We start from the raw sequence: 22,754 nt of genomic DNA on the forward strand, positions 1-22,754 counted from the left end.
AAGTAGCGTCATAATTGGATTAGCCCGGAAGTTTCGCTGTAATGTTATACCTTAAGCTTATTAGGGGAGGGGGGACTGTTAGTGTTTGGGGTCTGTTTGGACTGCAGAGAGAGAGAGAGAGAGAGAGAGAGTTCATACGACAATGTTATGCGTGTTTTCAAATATAATATGCGGGTGTGGTGCGGAGTTAACAAGGGTTAATTTCTATAACGATTTAAATGAAAATAGAAAGCGGTTCAAGACGGGAGTGATGAGGTGTAATACTCGGTGTTCAGACCTTATGATCATGGAGTGTGGTGCCTCATGGCTAATAATGACTTAATTATCCACTAGAAATAACTGATTATGAGATTATTGTTTAAGAAACTATTGGGTCACCTAATGCGGGTTTTGACTCAGCGGGTAATTACTTCTACCCTTTTTAACTGCGGCAGTGAAATCCCGGCCGTAGGCCGGGTTACACTAGTTATTTTAATATAATGAAGTAGTAAAAATAGTGATTAAGACCATTTTAATGAAAATCCTTTTAAAAAGGAATTGAATAATTGCTATATTAGGCCTACTAGTGGAATTAGTTTACTAGGTTGTGGGTCTTTGATCGGATAGGACAGAAATAGTTCCATTTTGATGTCGTTTTTCATTCTTGCTCTAGAGATCTTTGCTTGTTTTCTTAGCTCAGTTTTTCGTTCTTACTGTTTTTATGCCAGAAGTTTGTAATCGCCAAGCGTGATTTTACTTTTTCTAGCTGGATAGCTGTCGGTCAGTCGATTATAAAGTCTAGTAATATTTACAACTTTCTTTCTAGTTTATATATGTAATTTACTTTCAATTAAGATACATTCACATTCTCAACTGTAGGGAAAACATTCTGTCGAAGGACTGTTTGCCATTTTTAACAGACTAATCATAATTCTAACGGCCCTGTTCTGTATATTTTTTTCGTTATTCTGTAGATTTTGACTCAGCACAGCAGCAGTTGGCAAAAAGGTGAGAACCGATTTGATTCGAATACATGGTTTGATACAATAATCGATCAAGAATTTGATAAAATTTAGTAACCCGCAGTTTTTCTTGTTATTATCCTGCTGAAATCTTCTCTAGATTTTATTGACTTTGTCCATGATCTTCTCCGTCAGTATTTCCACTGGCTCCGCTTTGATAAGGTTCTAAACAGAAATTGTAAATCCTCAGCACAATCAACTGTGTAACTTTGACTTAAATAATGTATACATTAATATCATTCTGACTCTGCAACGAAATTGTTTGTTCAAATTAGTTAAAGTAGGTACGTATATTCCTTAAACTGTGTCTGTATGCTCCAAACTTGTCGATCGTTATGAGTCTGTTTTTGTCTCCACTTTTGTCTTACCTTACATTGTGTTTATGAATATTCAAACTTCGACTGTTAATATTCAACAGATTACCGTTCAACAATTTTAATTCTACTTACTTATCGAAGTTGTGATCATCGAACTCTCATAGTGCAATGTTAATGCTGTTTTCGTTGGTTTAACAATTAACTTACGATACTTGAGTGCTCTGATATCAATTCTTCTTTACAATTATAATGATTCGCATGATAACGTGATGACTGCTGGTCTTAAGTCAATCTGCTTAATTGAATGTATTCAAACATAACCAGGAAGACATGATAATGAAGACGTTTAAAAATACGTATTTGAAAACTGTTGCTCTTTTATTTTCCAAAGCAACAGGACCATTACTGTGTTTTAGTAATTCCCTACAATACAAGCCATAATATCTTACTGTTTGCATATCTGCAATTTAACCTTGAAATGCTGCTGCACATGTAGTTACCGTGTTTAGAGCAGTGTCTATTTTTCTCAACTTTTGGTCAAATTTATCATGGTAACGATTGATTTGGTTGCTTATTGAGATACTAAACTGGATTTACGGGGAATAGGACAGAGAAAATTCTGGACACCTGTCAGCAATGTAAACATTGTATTTGTCGTTGCCCGCCCTGATTTTCTTCCTTAAATCTGATATAGGTTTGCTATCGTACGGTCGAGTGTCTATTACTCTAGTAGCTGAGTGTAGTCAAGTGTAATCGTTGATTATTAGGTCATTCCAAACCAAAATCATCTAGATACCCAATTAGTATCGCTATTGCCAGTTTTTTGACATTTCATAAAACATCAAACCCATCAAAATATCTTATTTAACTTTCCAATTTAAATATTGAATAGTCATTAAAAGTGGTTTAATTTCACCCAAATTCATTTTTCAACGAAGGAGGAAGCTGGTATTAGAGGAATATTAAAATGTAATAATTAAATGTAGAGGGATTTGTGTGGTATTGATGAGTGAGTCACAGTATTTAAAAAGGTTCAGGAACTGGAGTACACAGAAGCCTATAACTGGCGACTGCGGGATAACAAATAATTTGACAACAGATAATTTTACAGTTAAGTTATGCAGTCACTGGATCGCCGGGGTGGAGCAAAGAGCTCGGTTTTAAGAATAATACCTTATAACAATAATACCTTATAATTGAAGGTATTACGACTTTTATATCTCTGCGTTAATTAATTGAGGGGTTTTGTAGTATAGCTTGTTGTTCAATACACTGAATTGTGTACTCGACTTCTTAATATTATACTTAGGTTTCCTAAATATAGCACGGATCATTTTGATTTTCAGTCATAACAATATTTTAAAATATATAATATTTTAAAATAATATTTGGATGTGGTCATGGACTTCCGAGCTTCTTATATTCTTTGCAAATGCTGATACCCACGTGACAATTCCGTAAATGTGCCCAGTAAAAGCAATGTGCCCAGTAAAAGCATTTCAAATTTAAGTTAAGTTTATAATGTATATTATATGTTAAATATGTCTCTACATGCCATGTATTACATCTCCCTTACATCTCGGTGTACACTGTTCATGCCATCTTCAGTACATTTTACATTTTTACCGAAACTGGTTAGGTCGCTAACAGAATCACCTAGAAATATTCTTTGAGAAATCACGTGGGCGGCGCGCCGATATCAAGTGACATAAATCATAAATTTGTAATCAGAGGACCGTACAAAGTAGCGCTCCTTATAAGGTTTAAATATTCCGTTACACGGTTCATACTTGATTTATAGGCTACACTTGAATGTATCGTGCTAAAAAGTCTTCTCGATATCGATAAACGAGGCGCTAACATTTAATTGTCTTACATTTTAATCAGGCGGTATAAGATCAATACGAATTACGAAAGTTGAAACACAGCATAAAATAGTTTATCGAATAATCTTTATTGTTTTTTAATGTGTACTGCTAATTTTCTAACATATTTCCTGATCATTATTGTATCTACTAACCAAGTTATCATATTTGGAGCAAGAATATGAAGTGAATACCTATTTAATCTTGATTCACATATTTCTCTAATTTAATTTCCAAAATTCTGATATCTGATTATATAATGGTAATCTCATAATCTGTCGCTCATAGATATAATATGTTTATGTCTTATCAATAAATGATATTTTCTTATAGGATGGTTACCAAGACACAACTCTACTGTCTACAGGAGAAAAACAAGTCGACTTGCCTTATGCCTTGCTTTGCGTGTTTTAGCTGATGACTATAATTCTCAAGTGCGAAATGTTTGTCAAATACAACTATAAAAGGTTTTTATTTAAATGTCGATAAATTGGGAATTTTTGAAACAGAGTTTTACAGTGGAACATTTTAATAAACTTACTTATGATAGCCGCTAAGCTGAAATTATCATGATTCATTTTTCAGCAATATGCAATGATGAGTAGCTCAAATTTATCCTTGTGAAGTGCCATGCTGTTGTATTTTGCGCACTTTACGACCTAGTTGAGATCATACTGTAATATCTCAGCATCTGCTTGACTATAGATGTGCCGTAGAATTTATTTTATATAATTTAATTTCCAAAATTGTGATATAGTGGTCGTCTTCTTAAATCAATATACATATGTTCATGTCTTATCAATGAACCTTATTTTCTCATAGGATGGTTACAAAAACTGGGGAAAAACTGCACTCTACGCAGACAAAAACAAGCCGTATTGCCTAAGCTTCAGATGATAATAATTACTCTTCAAGTTCAGACGATTTTACAATAACAAAATCTCAGGTAAAATAGTTATACATTTTATACTTATCATTTATTATGTGGGTATCATGTTCTATAAGTTAGTTTCTTTAATCTACGAACTGCTCTGTAAAAATTGCTTACAGCAATAATATATATTGTAGATAGCTGCTAATATATAAGCTAATATATTCGGTGAAATTACCATAAACAATTTTTCAGGGACAAACGAAAATCAACAGTTCGTGTCATGGCCGAGGATATTTCCTGAATAATTTTGCTGTAAGTTACTAATTTGTATTAACTTTAAGGTTGATTAAAAATACGGTATGTAAGTTTCAAATGCGTTACGGTGCCGTCTTATTACTAGGATCTAATAGTCACAATTAAAAACGTCCGATATGGGAATTGATCTGAAAAGAATTTTGAGCATTTCAGTGATGATTTATATGACACAAAAATTGTGTTCATGTAATTTCAATCTTTAATCCAATAGGTTAATAACTTTTTTTTCAGTTGGAATATGAGCGGACTACATAAGCCTGACAATCCTGATTCCTACATCCGTAACTTCAAGGAGGTTTCAAACGGGATTGGAGCTACGTGTACGTCTGCGGACTGGGATGTGGCAATAAAATGGAAAAACGCTATCAAAATGTCAATTATATAATGAATAATTACTATTCGTTTAAAGAAGCAAGATTTTGTTCAAAATTTAAAACTTTTGGGGATTCAATAGAATAGAAATTGAACGGTATTTGTAAATTTTTAGCCCCTTATTTATTTCACAGATAGAGAAGAAGCAAGATTTTGTTCAAAATTTAAAACTTTTGGGGATTCAATAGAATAGAAATTGAACGGTATTTGTAAATGTTTAGCCCCTTATTTATTTCACAGATAGAGAAGAAGCAAGATTTTGTTCAAAATTAAAAACTTTTGGGGATTCAATAGAATAGAAACTAAACGGTTTTTGTAAATGTTTAGCCCCTTATTTATTTCACAGATAGGGAAGAAGCAAGATTTTGTTCAAAACTTTTGGGGATTCAATAGAATAGAAATTGAACGGTATTTGTAAATGTTTAGCCCCTTATTTATTTCACAGATAGGGAAGAAGCAAGATTTTGTTCAAAATTTAAAACTTTTGGGGATTCAATAGAATAGAAATTGAACGGTATTTGTAAATGTTTAGCCCCTTATTTATTTCACAGATAGGGAAGAAGCAAGATTTTGTTCAAAATGTAAAACTTTTGGAGATTCAATAGAATAGAAATTGAACGGTATTTGTAAATGTTTAGCCCCTTATTTATTTCACAGATAGGGAAGAAGCAAGATTTTGTTCAAAATTTAAAACTTTTGGGGATTCAATAGAATAGAAATTGAACGGTATTTGTAAATGTTTAGTCCCTGATCTTAATATAAATATATTTCATATAATATAACTGTAAAGTGTAAATAAAGCAGGTATTTGGAAGAGATGATAGTATGCTTGTTTATAATACTTTATCGTGACTGTATTAACAAGAACTTTCAGCATTATTGATATTCAATAACGGAACAGCGGGTTTCTAGACTAATTACTATTAGTGCATTTTTGTTTTATATTTATCTCTAGTAACAATTTCTTCTTAGATTTACTATTTTCAACATTTAATTAAGATTGTTTAATGCCATTTCATATGTTGTTTCAATGCTGCTATTTCCCGAGTGGAATTATACCCAGAAATAGATTTTGATTAAATTGGCTTTTAACTTTTTTACGTTCGAGTTAATAGGTTTTACTTTTAATGATTATATAAATTTTTCTTGTAAAAGTTTGTATCTAAAATGTTGTACAGATGTAATTTATTTACGAAGGATTCAATTTAACATAGCGTGTTTCCCTTCGTGTCTAAATGAAACATACGTATGCATTAATTCAATTCGACAGGACTTTTGGTTTGCAAGGTGCACTTAAAATGACAGCCTTCCTAATGGACGACTACCTGACATTAATTAAAATGTTGTCCAGATCGTAAAAATATCAATTTTAACGCTCCCAGTTTGACTACGCTGGCCATGCGCGGCTCTTTTACACGTGCTAGATGACCATTTTGTGTAAAGAAAGTACAAATCGTCATCAATTTGTAAAGACGCGCATCACAATGCGCGTGATCAGAGTAAATATCTCAATCGCAGCTCGGAGAGGCCCAGTAGCGCATTTACTCGCCGATCTTGCGAGAAGCATAATTGAGTGCACGGCCCAATAATCGCGCTACAAAGCTTTATATAGCCTTAAACAATTTAGAATTGTATAATAAAATGAAAATTATAAAGGGGATTCTTTCTCGTACCTGTAATTGTATTTGGAACTGGAAGTGGAGTAAAAACGTTTTCGACTCTGGACTCTGATCCTTGGAAGACTTCGCCGCGCAAACTAGCATTCTTGCTTCGCATCGAAGACAAAATCTGACATCGAAGACAAGACCTGACAAGATTGTAGCGCGATGCACTACTGGGTCGCGCCGCGCATCAAATAATTCTTCTCGCAACCACATATCGGCGAGATGCGAAGGATTGACATCGTGAATCAACTGACAAGATCGTTGCTCTGCTTCGCAGAGCAACGATCTGGAAGGGTTGACATTGTCAATCAACTCTAATCCCTTAACGGGTGTTACCTGGGGACCTCAGGCTATCATGTTCATAAACATGAACATAAATAGAATAGAGATTCGGCGGAATGACAGGCTGAGTGCGGCCCACAGTGCACAGGATGAGCAAAGTGCAAAGAAACTGCGACAAACGGGCACTAACTGTCACAAACTGCTACTAACTGCCAGTTTGTAGCAGTTTGTGGTAGTTTCTTTGCACTTTGCTCCTCCTGTGGGCCCAGTAAAACGGGTGATACATGATACTCGTAAAATATCTGTTCCATATATTACAGGACCGTCGACGAGTCCAACTTGGCGCGCGTCCTGGTAGGTTGTAATAGGCAGTGCGCCATCGACAATAAGACGCGCGCGCTGACCATTGAATGGTTTTTTAGCTCTTATTTCGGCCAGCACATTATTTTGGAAACAATCGAAAAGTTATGATACTTCCCGTATAACAATTTTGTTGAAATTTGGTCAGCTTACGTAAACACTTATGTTCTACTGAACCTAATTTAGTTTGAGCAATTTCGATGATCAGAATTTGAGTTATCAACGAATTTATACCTATTTTGTCATTTTTAGACCTCTTAATCAAGGCCAATCTCTCCCAACTAAATTAGGTTCGGTAGTTAAGTATGATTGGAAGATTCTGACAAATTTTCAGCATGATTCATGTTCAGGAACCGAAGATATGACAGAATAATACGACAAAAGTCAACGAATTTCGTCAAATTACGCGACTTTTACACCTAATTTTGCTCCAAAAGCCGCGCACCATCAAATATGGCACCTAGGCGAAACTCACTGATCATTCCAAAAAGGTATAATAAATTTGGTACTGTGAAAATTCTCACAGTCTTTAGAAAACGATGGTACAAAAATTTTGAAAATCCGAGCAAGTTTATTTTTATCGTGCACCGCCTAGTTGTAAACCTATGTATGAGGTAGTGCGCCATCGACAGTGAGCCGCGCGTGCCGACTGTAGGATGGTTTTTTAGCGCTAATTTCGGCCAGCACAATTTTCTTCAAACAAATAGATATTTAGTATCCTTTCCGACCTCCGATTGCAACAAAAATTGGTAAGCTTACTCATAAACTTACAAGGAAAGTGTCTGAAAAATTTAAAGCATATCCAACAAATAAACATTATGTTACAGCTAAAAGCAGCGTATTTTGCCCCATTTTGATCACTATATCAACCCCGATATCCACCAAATTTTTCGGACAGTTGTGAAAGCCCTATTGGAAGGTCGTCGCCAATTTTCAGAATGATCTCATTCAAGGACAAAGGAACTGAAGATATATCCGAATAATACGACAAAAATTGTAGGTTTACAACCTACCAGGACGCGCGCCGAGTTGGACTCGTCGAATATATGGAACAAATATTTTACGAGTATCACCCGTTAAGACAAAAATCAACGAATTTGGTCAAATTACGCGACTTTTACAGCTACTTTTGCTCCAAAAGCCGCGCACCATCAAATTAAATATGGCACCTAGGCGAAACTCACTAATCTTTCCAAAAAGGTATAACAAATTTGGTATTGTGAAAATTCTCACAGTCTCTAGAAAACAGTGGTACAAAAATTTTAAAAATCTGAGCAAGTTTATTTTTATCGTGCACCCCCTAGTAAACCTACAACTGATCCCCAACTTATCTCCAGAAGAAAAATCAGTTCTATGAATAAATCTCAATTTTGTAAGACAAATATAATAGGACATTAGTTCCGTTCCTCATCATTAAACGGCAAACGCACATCGAGGCAGCTGCATAACAAAATATGTGTTTACACTCGTCCGAGTATGGAGTAAGTAAATTTCTCGATTGATTCAAGATGTCAATCCTTCGCATCTCGCCAATCTGCATACTATACGTGGTTGCAAGAAGAATTATTTGATGCGCGGCGCGGCCCAGTATTAGTGCATCGCGCTACAAGATGCTCTTGAAACTACTCACTTGAAAATTCTTAAATGGATATTGGGTGTCCACAAAAAGGCAAATAAGAACTTCTGCTACGGAGATACTCATACAGGTAGAAGTAGAACCCCCTGGACAGTAACCGTCCTCCCTCAATGTATTGCCTACTTCTGCATGTAGAGCATCACAAGCGGTATATAGTAGGTAACGTGAACACCCTCTTGCACCATACATTTCAGGAACAGAAACAATTGAACCTTACCTGGTATGATGCATGGTCTACTATAATCAAGACGAGCACTGTCGCTAAGCCATGCTGTAGAGCATCACAAGCGGTATATAGTAGGTAACGTGAACACCCTCTTGCACCATACATTTCAGGAACAGAAACAATTGAACCTTACCTGGTATGATGCATGGTCTACTATAATCAAGACGAGCACTGTCGCTAAGCCACACCCACCCCACACCCTTGCGGCTCGTGAACACATACACAAAACATTTGTTAACCACTGGAGGAAGGATCTTCACAACCAGCCCAAAATGTCATTCTACACTGCGGTCAAAGCTGAGTTTGGTGAAGAACTGTACTTACAGCTCCCATGCAGGGGTAAAAGAGCTAACATTGCTAAACGTCGATCTAGCAGTCACGATTTGAGGATTGAGAAAGGTCGCTACACTGGAGATCGCTACAACACAGCACTGAAAACATATCGCTTTTGCTGCTCCTCAGACTCCGACGTTATGCGGTTCTTCGAAGAACTACCATTCTTTGAAACACTAATCCTTAAAACCGAGGACCACGTCATAAATGAATGCCCCAGCTACAACTCCCTCCGGTCCAACCTCTCAGACAACCTTAAAAGCCTCATAGTGCTCAAAGAATATGGGGCCATCATGAACTGAGAACTCATTCCATGCAACAGAATTTGGAAAGTACCTCACAGAATCCTTTCACCTTCGAAATCCGCCCGAAAAGAAGTCCTAGTCATCACCTTCGATTTCCTACTCATCGTCATTAACTCATCTCCGTGAATTTTTTACTCGTATTTAAATTATTATATTCGATTTTTTTCCGTGAAAGCGGTTAATTTTTAAGATTTTATTTTTATAGCATTCTCTCGATTTTTAGAGTTCTGATCGTCTTTATGAATTGCTGTATTACCAAGACGAGTTCGTTATAGTGTTCTCCTTGGTCATTTCATGTTTAATTCCTGTTTAATTCCAACTGAACCGTCCGCAAATGCAAAATCTAAAATGATACCGAGAATGAAATCGCAAATCGGTAGCTTGCTTTTCCCATTCATTCACGGTTTACGAATTTTAATAAGTTTCGATTAATAACATCAATCACATGCTTGATGCTGTAAAAATCTCTTCGGGTTGCTTTCGAGTCGATACCTAGTATTTCGGGATAAGGGTGGTAGTTAGTCTCCAATTAGCTGATGTTTATTGAATCTTTATTGCCGAGTACAGCTGCCTTCGGGTAGTTTTTCTTAATCTATTTGCTATTACAATTGTATATGAATGGGAAAAGCGAGAGACCGATTTCATTCTCGGTATCATTTTGCATTTGCGGACGGTTATTCAAATTAACATCATTTCCTTTTGTTTGAGAAAGAGAGACACTGGCAGCGGTCCACTCTACCCATGAATATGGGTTTTGGTCAAATATCATCTCTTTTTGATTATCATTGATCAAGTCAGTCAGCATATCTGTCGGTCACTGACTGAAAGTGAATATGCCACTTTATACTCATTCAAGTTGGTATTAATATTATATTCAAATATATTATGCCATTTAACTGTCGCGTGGAAAGCAAAATTTGTTCGAAATCACGAATGAGCAAAATTCTCACGTGTAAAGAAGGAGCAAGGTAGGAAAACTTTCCGGTAAATTTTCAGAATTGAACAATTTTAACATGGTTTTTATATTAATTATATATTAAGGCACCTGAATATCAATATGGCGATTTTGGGTATTTTTGCCGAATTTCGTATAACCAATAACACAGTGCTTCATGCTTGGTGCTGGCGCGTATTTTGCGCAAATTTCTTAAAAACCTCCACATTGACATAACTATTTCTTATTCCTGTCATCTTTGACATCGAATTAGAATGTAATGAACTAAAAATAAACCTACTGAACGACTTCCAATGAGCGCGCAGCCTTAATGCCTGAAAAAACAGTAAAGCACTAAAGGGGGTATCCGTATAATACACTAAAGGGGGTATAATACTAATAGTATGGGAGGTCATACTATGTATTATATGTGGGGTATTACTATATGAATGTGGGCCTGGGGGTATTACGGATAAAAAATGAGAATCTGCATATTTTGTATCTTTGTTAGTGTTATATATATTTGCCCTTCTGTATAATGTCCTATTGTTCATATCCTCGAACATTTCAAATAGTTAACGAGTTGTTTTGTAGTGCAAAAATATCAAAATAGTCGTTATAAAATATAAGTACCGTAGGACAATTCGTCAAACATGGTGTTTAGTTATTGTTAAGTTGAGATTTGAGAGCTATATTTAGATTTACCTCTATCGATTATCTGTATATATATTATATATACTATATATATATACTATATAGGAGACAAGAGATTCGCCATCAATCTTAGTGGACGCGAGTAGTCGGAGTCCTACTCCTAGTCCGAGGACTGAGGAGGGTTAAGACTCCTCGGACTAGGACTACATTAAATCAATTCCTTCTGTAAGTGTGACGTCATCAATAAATGTAATAGATTTTTAGTGTTGTAATTAGTTGACAGGGTTATCCAGAAAAATTTCCGCCCACGCCCCACATGATTTTTGTTAAAAACCTGCGTCTCATCTTTTAGTTTTACGTTAAAACTTCCTGCTTCGTAACTAATGTGATATTTATCACTTACGGTTTCAGATTTACACCTTAAAACTAGGCCCTTTATCTTCTCTGTAGCAAAACCTTTTCAGGGTTGCCGTAAAAAATAACCAACTCTGTAGTTCCAGAAGTGATCAGTTTGTTTGGTTACTTTCCTCCCCTAACATCACTTCAAACGGTTAAACTGACAAATTGAGCAGGCTAACTTATTTAAAATTTGAACCATACGATTAAAATATCTTATCGTATGTACATGTTCATTTGAAGTAGTTAAAGATATTGGTACAAAAATAATTGTTATACTATTAAAAGGCAAAGCGTAGCTAAAATTTTCGCATTATAAAAGTAAATTAATCTTTGATGATTAAGATAATTGTCTTATCTTTTAGGTAAACATAACCATAGTTGATATTTTAATCAGGTTATGAGATATCGCCTAAATTCGACCGCGACACGGCAATGTTTGAATTTTCCCACTATAATAAACATGTGACAGAGTTAATATGGGTACGGCATTGTTTTAGTTTACATTGTCACACTGTAAAAATGTGACCGGCATGCTGCCGAATTTACTTATAAAGACTCATTTATGAGTTGCAATTTGCATAATGACTATGTGATCGGTCCTGTCAAACCCTCCTCTTACTCAGTCAGCCCAATATAAAAGTTATTGTATCGGTATTCTTAAAACAGTTACAATTTTCAGTCCTTGCAGAGTAGAGCTTCTTTAAACGTTTTCTAAAAAAGGTTTTCAGCCCGCTCTTTAAGTACAGCACTTGTATTATCACTGCAGTCCGAATTCCGATTGTACAGTAAGTGCTATTAACAGTATCTAAATTCAATGAAAAGAAAACTTTTTCAAACAGAGATCAATTGAAGTTTTCGATTCCAGGACTTTAAAGCTTGAAATTTCACCAATAATGAGAGATAACAAGTTGGCTGAGTACTAGAACAAATCCAGACCGTCAACCTATGTGTCCTATAAGTATATATATAGACAGTGAGTCCCATGTTGAAGAGCAGTAGCATAACTTAACCAAAGGCCGGACGATTTAGCTAAAACCTAATTTATTTGATAAGACCCTTTTAGATACATAATCATGTTATGCTTAGAGACAACCTGAACCAGCTAACCTTTATATACTTTTATATTCAGTCATGATATTTCAACTTTTACTGGTTCTATTGAAGATCTGTCTGTCACAATCTTTACAACAACCAGGTAAAACTTTAAATTGTGGTTATTTGTCCGGCTTAGCCATATTATAGCCACAAAACTGACTTTTGAAGATTTTCTTTTGAATTAAATTGATGTGCCTTTTAATTGAATTAACTTAATTTTATATGATATTAAAACTCCGCATCACAGTGCTGGCAAGTATGTCCGTTGCAATTATACTCACTTATATGCTATTTACTCCATATACTATTATATTTATACCCCCTTAACTGTTTTTCCAGGCATTAAGACTCATCGAAAGTAGTTCAGCAGGCATATTTTACGTTCAAAAAATTATAATTCAATGTCAAAGATGACAGGAATGAGAAATAGTTATATAGAGATTTTAAAGAAATTTGCGCAAAATACGCGCCAGCACTGTTATACAAAATTCGGTTAAAACCCAAAATCGCCATATTCATTATTCATGTGCCTTAAAAACCATGTTAAAATTGAGTTAGATTTCAGGAGTACCGGGAAGTTGGTTGTCTGGAACCTCTGTTTTGCAACAGATTGTCATGAAGTATATCGATGTATATAATATATACTACTTACTAGTGTAACCCGTGCCTACGGCTGGGACTTCACTATGATCGCAGTTGAAATGCAAAAGTGTAAACTCGCCTATTATATTCGAAAACATGCATTACATTTTCGTAGTTAAAACGGTGCGAAAGTAATAAGTATGATTAAACGGATTAAACGGATTAAACGATTCAAAAGTCAAATTACAATGGTAATGTCTGACCAGATATAAAAAATTAAATTTACCCAAAAGTCATAAAGTATATATATACAATGAACCCCGTAAATCTTAAGAGTGAGATTCAAAATACTTAATAATTTAAATGAACTTTTCAGAAAGTGTTCCGAGTCATAGATTATAAGTTGGCAATATTGTTAATGTTAGGAATTTGTTTGGAGGACGCTTTAGGGAATCTTCGTTCATGAGCTTTGGTAAGGAACCTTCCTAGGTCTCCGATGGTTGTAGGGTGTGCGAAGATCTGTCCAATGTCAGAGAAGAGTAATGTTTTACTTTGTTGGGACAAACAGTGGCGGAGATCTTCATAGAGAGGGCAAGTACGCAATACATGAAGTTCATCTTCGATGATTGGATCAGGGAAAGGAAGCTCTAGAAGAAGATCGAGTGACTCCACATCTGTAGTAGAACAGTGTTTGCATGCCCTATTCGAAAGTTTTTGTCGATGCATGCCGTGTCTTCCAGTTTCGATGTTGTATTGATGCGAGCTTGTTCTGAGTTGCGCAAGTCTCCTAGTCTGCTGTGGCCGTAGGTTGATCGACAGGTATGTTTCGCAACCGAAGCTTGCCTTGATGAGGTTGTAGAATCCTAGTTTTCTGTTGAGTTTTCGCTCTTTGTTCAATTGTTGAACGAAAAGGGTTTTCATAGCCTCGCTGATTTTGTGCGGGTTTGAAATATCACTTCCTCCTGTCAGTTCTTTCACTGTGTTCTTGGTGGATTCCAGCCGGGAGAACCATAACAGTTTCAGATCCCTCTGCTCGCCGTAAGCGTGCCTCACTAAAGAAGAGCATCCCTCTTTGTCCAGTCCCTCCAACCTCCCGAGGTAGCTATAGACTTGGGACGTAAGCTCGATGGCAAGCGGGTATCTTCCAGTGTCACCCCACACAGCGGTGTTTGAAGTCGATTTGTTGACATTCATAGTCCATTTCATAAATGATAGGTGAACTTTCTCCAGGGGGTCTTTTGCTGTATCCTGAGTGGCCGGATAACTCCCCGAAGCAAAGATAGACATGAAATTTGTCATGGGAAGCCAGATCTGACACCCGTAGGATAGAACAGGAACAATCAGAGTGTCGAAAAGCTTAAACACAGTTGTCTTCCGGAGGTATCGAAGGTCAAGCATACTCTTGAGAGAGAAGTAGCTCCGGAGCCCTTTTTGTCTAAGCTTTATCTGAGCAAGTTTTAATGATCCCGTGAGTGTGAACGTAATTCCAAGATATGAAGTCACTCAGTCCAAACAAACCGCAATTTAATTCGGAGTGCCAATTTTTTATTTCTTCATATAACTGATAAAAAGGCCATAAAAGCACTTGATCGCCCGCGAAAGTTTCAACTGTACGGTCTTTGCGGAAATTTGTGTAAAAGTTGATGCCGTTGTGTCAGTAAAATGGCAACAGGTATACAATGTATATATTATTCATATATAATATATATATAATTATATATATATCGTCTCGCTTTATATACAATATATAGTAAGAACTAAGATAAAAGATTGGCACTAGAAATTACACCCGGGTGCGAATTCAATATTGATCTTAAATGATGCCTGTGTTCAACATCCAACTTCTCCAATTAGACACTAAGACAGCCTTATATGTAGCATAAAGAATTGACATTCTCGAAAGAATCTTATCTAACTTTCTCACTCTCATTGCTCCAAATATGCGAAAAAGAAGATACATACAGTAAAACGCCGATTTACCGGACACCGATTTAACGCGGCCGCCATCTCCTACCACCCAAATACTCAAATAGGGCTTAACTTGCAACAAACAAAACCCAGATTTACCGCAAACCACGATTTACCGCGGATCTGTTTCCTTTCCCCAAACTCCGGTTTTACCGTATTAACATTTATCATCGGGAAAATCTTTAAAATAGCAATGTATCCTCTCTGTAGTAAAAGATCGTACAAATATTACCATCAACGTTTTCAGGGTTGCTGTCAACAACTACACAAAGTTCAGAATTTCCCAGTTTGTCCGGTAACTTCCTTCCCCGAGCATTAGAATCCTCAACATCATCACAAAACTCAAACGGTAAAACTGGTAAATTGTGCATTTAAAATTATTTCCAATTTGGATCATGCGATTCATATATAACTTTAGAATCGTTTAGATAAATAATCCCTACATACAAATTATCAGTAACTGGAATTAAACTTCTTTTTTCTTTTTCGAGCAAATTCCATAACTCGCACATTACATTTACAACAATTTACAGGTGAAGAGTGTAATGTAGGAGAAAAAAATGGATTCCTCAAATTCATCTGTATCCGATCAAGCACACGCACGTTGCGATTCAAGTGCCACAACACCGATGAATACTATGTATTAGATAAGGATGCGACCAGACTTCAAAAGGAACGAGTTGCTGTACTTAGAGGACAGCTCTGTTCGAACGACCCACACTTTTATCAGCTTTGTGGACAATCACAGACATTAGAGATAACAAATGATGAGCGACTCTGTGGAGACTACTTGTGTGGATACAAATCTAATCCTGGATGGTACATGGCACTTCAAATGGTCAGATATTTAGGTATCCATTGTAATGGTATTGATGATTGTATTAATCATGAACTGGACGAAAAATATTGTTCTGATCGCACTAACATGACGACGTTACTGAGTGGCAAAATTTTCCCAACCGATGATGTCTGTGATGATGTCTGTGATGATGTCGATTGTGAAGATGAGGCTATTTGTAACGGATACAGATATGGTTTGTATTGTAAAGACATAGGATCCGATGAAAACATACATTATAGTTATCTAAAAATATCTGACATATGTAATAATGAAAAGGATTGTCCAGGCGGAGAGGACGAAGCAAACTGTAACGGAACAAATCTGTCAGTGAAAACTTGTGTACATTTATCATTCAGTCATCGTATCGTTCCAGTACTTAATTATACTAGATGTTCATTAATACTAGACGTTGCCGGGAACGTAGAACCAAATTATTGCAAAGATTATGCATCAGAGCAGACAAATTGCTCTGACCCTGACAGGGTGGGCGGCTCTTGTCAAATAAACGGATACATGTCTACAGTTTCAAAGTATATCATTTGTTTGGGTGAGCAGATATGTGATGATAACATTGAAAACCTATGTTTACGACCGTCATTTGATTGCCATGTGCACAAACATCTCATGTGTGACGAACAACAAGACTGCAACGATAAAAATGATGAAACACATTTTAGTTGTGACAGAAAGACTCAACAAAAATGTAAAAGACGTATCGGACAAGCAGGGGAACTACCAATACCGCTCTCTTGGTTAGGAGACGGAGTGTTGGACTGTATCGATGGAAAAGACGAAGAAAAGATATGGCCCACTTGTGGAATAGAAAAGTCTTTAAGATTTATGGCGGTTGATGAAACCTGTAAAAATGTACTTCTCTGTCCATGGGGTGAACCTGGTTTTGTGGAGCTGCGTGATCTTTGTGACGGACTCCAAACCTGTGGAAATGAAAATGAAGTTTGCTTCGAGTCCCGATCTTCTGCAAGAATATCTACGACTGTTTTAACGACCGATAAAGGTTTGAGTAAACATCTCTCGTTTTGCATGAAAGGACTAAAAAATAATGGACTTTTTATGGATTGCACAATGTTTCCATCATTCATCTTCCCAAATCACCATTTCTTTGGAGTACCAGAGAGAACTTCAGTGATCGTACCGACAGAACTTCAAAGTTGTGACCACATGTTTGGAGAGTTGTATGTGTACACCAGCTGTACTCACAGTTGTATAAGCTCACCTTGTCCATTGAAAAACATCCCTAGATACAAGGTTTGTCCTGAGCAATACCCAAACAGGATTGGAACGGTAGCTAATAATGAATACCTAGCATTTTTCACAAAATCGTCCGGAGATTTCTACACAAACAGATATTTTGTGTGTGACAATAAGGTCAAGTGTATTGATTACTCGAAAGTTTGTAATCTTGTGGATGATTGTGGAGATGGTTCAGACGAGGAATCCTGTACTAATCATTTTAAATGTAATTCAACAGGACATTACATACCGAAGACCAGTAAGTGTGATGGATTGTTTGATTGTTTGGACTTATCTGATGAATGCAATGGCAATTGTTCAAGACATATTTTAGATGGCATTATTTTGAAAGGCTTTTCGTGGTTTATAGGATTTTTAGCTGTCCTAGCTAACGTTGTCATCATTTTAAGTAACATCGTTACTTTAAATAGATGCCGAACAACAGTTGCTCTACTGAACAAATCGCTTGTCACTGCAATATCCGTTGGAGACCTTTCAGTCGGTTGTTACCTATTCATAATCGCAATCTACGATGGGATTATCTTTAGAGAAGATTATTGTCTCAAACAAATCGATTGGATTACAAGCGTCACATGCTCAGAAATCGGTGTTCTAAGCACCGTAGGGTCTCAGCTCTCACTATTTGCCATGTGTGGCCTCAGCCTTGCCCGAATCTATGGAATATACAAATCTATGAAAATACCGGAACCAGTAACCTGGGTCAAATCATGCCGGATATTATTGAGTTTGATAATGATGTTCACATTCTCCTTGAGTATTGCTATCATCCCAATTATTGGCAAATTTGAGGACTTCTTTGTCAACGGAGTACATTTTGCAGAAGAGCTAAAGGTTTTTATAGGTACGCCAAACAAGCAAAAAGTTTTAGCAGTCCTTGAAGCGTACTACGGAAGAATGTTGGATAATAAATTGAGCTGGAGAATGATTCGTCAAATGGTCCCTGAAATGTATTCTCACGATTTTCTATACCGTGACCATACGACAAAGATCCCGAAGGTTGATTTCTATGGAAACGATGGGGTATGCTTGTTTAAATATTTTGTCAAAAACGATGACCCACAAAGAATATTCGTGTGGATTATCCTTGCCTTGATCTTTGTGTGCTTCATGATGATCTCAGTCTCGTACTTGGCCATTGCCTATCTGTCTCAAAAATCATCTAAAAGTATTCCTTTAGCTGGAAGCAAACGGGCGATTTTCCAACATAATCGAAAAATTAACCGAAGAATCTCGATTATAATCGCCACTGATTTCCTTTGCTGGGTCCCCTTCATAGTACTCTGTGTCCTACACTCGCTTCAAATCCTGGATGCCACTCCCTGGTATAGCGTGTTCTCTGTGATCATCCTGCCGATAAACTCCGTTATGAATCCTCTGATCTATAATTACTGCTCGGCAATATTCATCAAAATAAAAATCCCTTTCCAGAAACTAAGAAACTTCATTACCAGAATAGAATGTTTCCAAACGCTTACAGAAACATTTACTAGACTATTCCAGAGTATTATACAAAGATTAAGGAAAATACGGGGACCATCAACCACTGCTGAAACTGTTGAGTTAGGCGAAGTAGCCACAGCTGGGACAATTAGAGATGACAGAATCTTTGAACAATCTATTAGCAATCGGACTTCTCCGATGTGATAATTTTTCAAGCACTACTAGTTTATATTATTATTATTAAGTTGAATTTGATTACTTTGAAACACTACGTAAATGGTTCCCATTCCCTATCCTTACAAAAACCACGTAGTTATTGACTTATAGCATTATTCTTATTAATATACAGTTTTTTTGTAAAAATAATTATCAAAACTTCAATTGTTATTTTACTTTTAGTATTGTTAATCTCTATTCTCTCAACTTCAGCTATGAAAGGAATTTAATTTGTTGATACTTCTCTACTGAGTATCGTGCTAAATACTTTGTAATCAGTTATTAATGCTAATCGTCCGTTTTAGCCCAAAATTGAAAACTGTCCGTAAACTATAATTTAACCTTATTTTACTTCACCTTGACAATATCATCTATACATTCGATAAATCTATAATAGCAGCTACTAAATATATCAGTTTATCTAAAACTATCATGGGTTGTGCAAGTTCTACACCAACTAATTCTGCAGAAAAATGCTAAATCTCTTAAAAGACGGTTTGAAATAAGTGTTGCTTTCAATTCTGAATAAATCTAATGTTCACCCTTTTTCTCACTGACTCCATACTCTTTCTGAAGAAAGCGTTATTCAGCATATTGTAGAAGTCCTTTCCAGACTTTGAAGTAGACTCCTGTTATTTACGGGTGTTAATATCAATGTACTTCATCAACCGATTTCACTGATTTAGCTCAATAAATCTCATCACAGACACCACCAATCGAAATGCAATACTGCACTGTCGCTATATGAATCTTATGCGTAAATATAGGTATAAGTGTCATCTTCTGAGCAATTCAGAGCTAACCCCTCTTCTCTTCATTGCTTTATGATAGCACTATAGCAGTTATTATCCCTAATGGAAGGTGGCTCGTCAATAAAAGACAAAAGTGCTACACATCAACATGGGGAACAAATCATCTTCCTGGTTAGGCAGCTTGCCAGTTGCCACCATCTCATCTTGATTCAGCTCAGGATCAACCGGACTAAATAAGCTCTGTAATGTGTAACAGAGCCAGACTCAATTCCTGGAAATGTGAAGTCTTTATATCATCCCTATGATAAATATCATATTGATATACTATACAGCTTAATTAAGCTGTATAGTATATCAATAGTTTTATTATAAAAGGAAAATTATAAAGATAAAGATAATAAAATAAATATATCCACCTACTCGTCTGGCATCCTTTCTCGCGCGGTGGGGTATTATGGGGTATATCGGGGTATTATGGGGTATATGCGCTGATACACCCATCCTGACGGCATTGCCTCATTGCACAGGGATTCCTTCTCGTCTGTATCTGGAAGTGGAGTAAAAACTTTTTCGACTCTGATCCCCAACTGATCTCCAGAAGAAAATCAGTTTTGTGAATAAATCTCAATTTTAGGAGGCAAATTATATATATAGTTCCTCATCATTAAACGCACATCAAGATTCAAGGCAGCTGTAACATAATCTGTGTTTACACTCGTCTGAGTAAGATGGTTATCAAAATCAAGATACATGACTACTCAATCTCAGCTTCACACTGTTATTCGCGGCTATACTTCTCACATACATCCGGTACTACCCGGAACCACACACCAGATATTTTGACAGAATGTCACTACAGGGCTATTTCCCTATCTCATTATCCTGATGAGTCATTATGGTTACTCAAACTGCCCTATTCTCTGTTCTGGCCGTGTGCGCTGACATACACATACTACTCTACATTTAACTTTTTAATTGTCCCGACACTTTTTCGCGAACACGTGTCGGGCTATCTGGATACTGCCGTATTTATCTTATGACACTAATTAACTGACGATTAGCATTAATTAACTGATTACAAAGTATTTAGCACGATACTCAGTAGAGAAGTATCAACAAATTAAATTCCTTTCATATCTGAAGTTGACAGATTATCAATACTAAAACAACAATTGAAGTTTTGATAATTATTTTTACAAAAAAACTGTATAGTAATAAGAATAATGCTATAAGTCAATAACTACAACGTGGTTTTTGTAAGGATATGGAATGGGACCCATTTACGTAGTGTTTCAAAGTAATCAAATTCAACTTAATAATAATATAAACTAGTAGTGCTTTAAAAATTATCACACCGGAGAAGTCCGATTGCTAATAGATTGTTCAAAGATTCTGTCATCTCTAATTGTCCCAGCTGTGGCTACTTCGCCTAACTCAACAGTTTCAGCAGTGGTTGATAGTCTCCGTATTATCCTTAATTTTTGTATAATACTCTGGAATAGTCTAGTAAATGTTTCTGTAAGCGTTTGGTAACATTCTGTTCTGGTAATGAAGTTTCTTAGTTTCTGGAAAAGGATTTTTATTTTGATTAAATATCTGTTATTATAAATCAGAGGATTCATAACGGAGTTTATCGGGAGGATAATCACAGAGAACACGCTATACCAGGGAGTGGCATCCAGGATTTCAAGCGAGTGTAGGACACAGATTACTATGAAGGGGACCCAGCAAAGGAAATCAGTGGCGATTATAATCGATATTCTTCGGTTAATTTTTCGATTATGTTGGAAAATCGCCCGTTTGCTTCCAGCTAAATGGATTACCTTAGATGATTTTTGAGAAATATAGGCAATGGCCAAGTACGAGACTGAGATCATCATGAAGCACACAAAGATCAAGGCAAGGGTAATCCACACGAAGATTCTTTGTGGGTCATCGTTTTTGACAAAATATTTAAACAAGCATACTCCATCGTTTCCATAGAAATCAACCTTCGGGATCTTTATTGTATGGTCACGGTATAGAAAATCGTGAGAATACATTTCAGGGACCATTTGACGAATCATTCTCCAGCTCAATTTATTGTCCAACATTCTTCCGTAGTACGCTTCAAGGACTGCTAAAACTTTTTGCTTGTTTGGCGTACCTATGAAAACCTTTAGCTCTTCTGCAAAGTGTACTCCGTTGACAAAGAAGTCCTCAAATTTGCCAATAATTGGGATGATAGCAATACTCAAGGAGAATGTGAACATCATTATCAAACTCAATAATATCCGGCATGATTTGACCCAGGTTACTGGTTCCGGTACTTTATTCATAGATTTGTATATTCCATAGATTCGGGCAAGGCTGAGGCCACACATGGCAAATAGTGAGAGCTGAGACCCTACGGTGCTTAGAACACCGATTTCTGAGCATGTGACGCTTGTAATCCAATTGATTTGTTTGAGACAATAATCTTTTCGAAAAATTATCCCATCATAGATTGCGATTATGAATAGGTAACAGCCGACTAAAAGGTCTCCAACAGATATTGCGATGACAAGCGATTTGTTTAGTAGAGCAACTGTTGTTCGGCATCTATTTAAAGTAATGGTGCTTTTTGAAATGATGACAAGGTTAGCTAGGACAGCTAAAACTCCTATAAACCATGAAAAGCCTTTCAAAATAATGCCATCTAAAATATGTCTTAAACAATCGACATTGCATTCATCAGATAAGTCCAAACAATCAAACAATCCATCACACTTACTGGTCTTGGGTATGTAATGTCCTGTTGAATTGCATTTAAAATGATTAGTACAGGATTCCTCGTCTGAACCATCTCCACAATCATCCACAAGATTACAAACTTTCGAGTAATCAATACACTTGACCTTATTGTCACACACAAAATATCTGTTTGTGTAGAAATCTCCGAACGATTTTGTGAAAAATGCTAGGTATTCATTATTAGCTACCGTTCCAATCCTGTTTGGGTATTCTTTAGGACACACCGCGTATCTAGGAATATTTTTCAATGGACATGGAGAGCTTATACAACTGTGAGTA

General features: G+C 36.3%; 1 protein-coding gene across 2 annotated transcripts in view; it reads left to right on the forward strand.

Moving 5' to 3' along the window:
* The first annotated feature begins 2,395 nt into the window (after positions 1-2,395).
* Positions 2,396-22,754, forward strand: part of LOC134814435 (fatty acyl-CoA reductase 1-like) — a 55,506-nt gene continuing 35,147 nt past the window's right edge. For both annotated transcript variants that reach the window (XM_063822549.1, XM_063822548.1), the window contains exon 1: positions 2,396-2,410. The gene's annotated coding sequence lies outside the window, so the exon portion shown is untranslated. The remainder of the gene's footprint in view (positions 2,411-22,754) is intronic.

The sequence above is a fragment of the Bolinopsis microptera genome, chromosome 4 (genome assembly GCF_026151205.1).
Source record: "Bolinopsis microptera isolate Bmic1 chromosome 4, MBARI_Bmic_1.0, whole genome shotgun sequence".
NCBI lineage: Eukaryota > Metazoa > Ctenophora > Tentaculata > Lobata > Bolinopsidae > Bolinopsis > Bolinopsis microptera.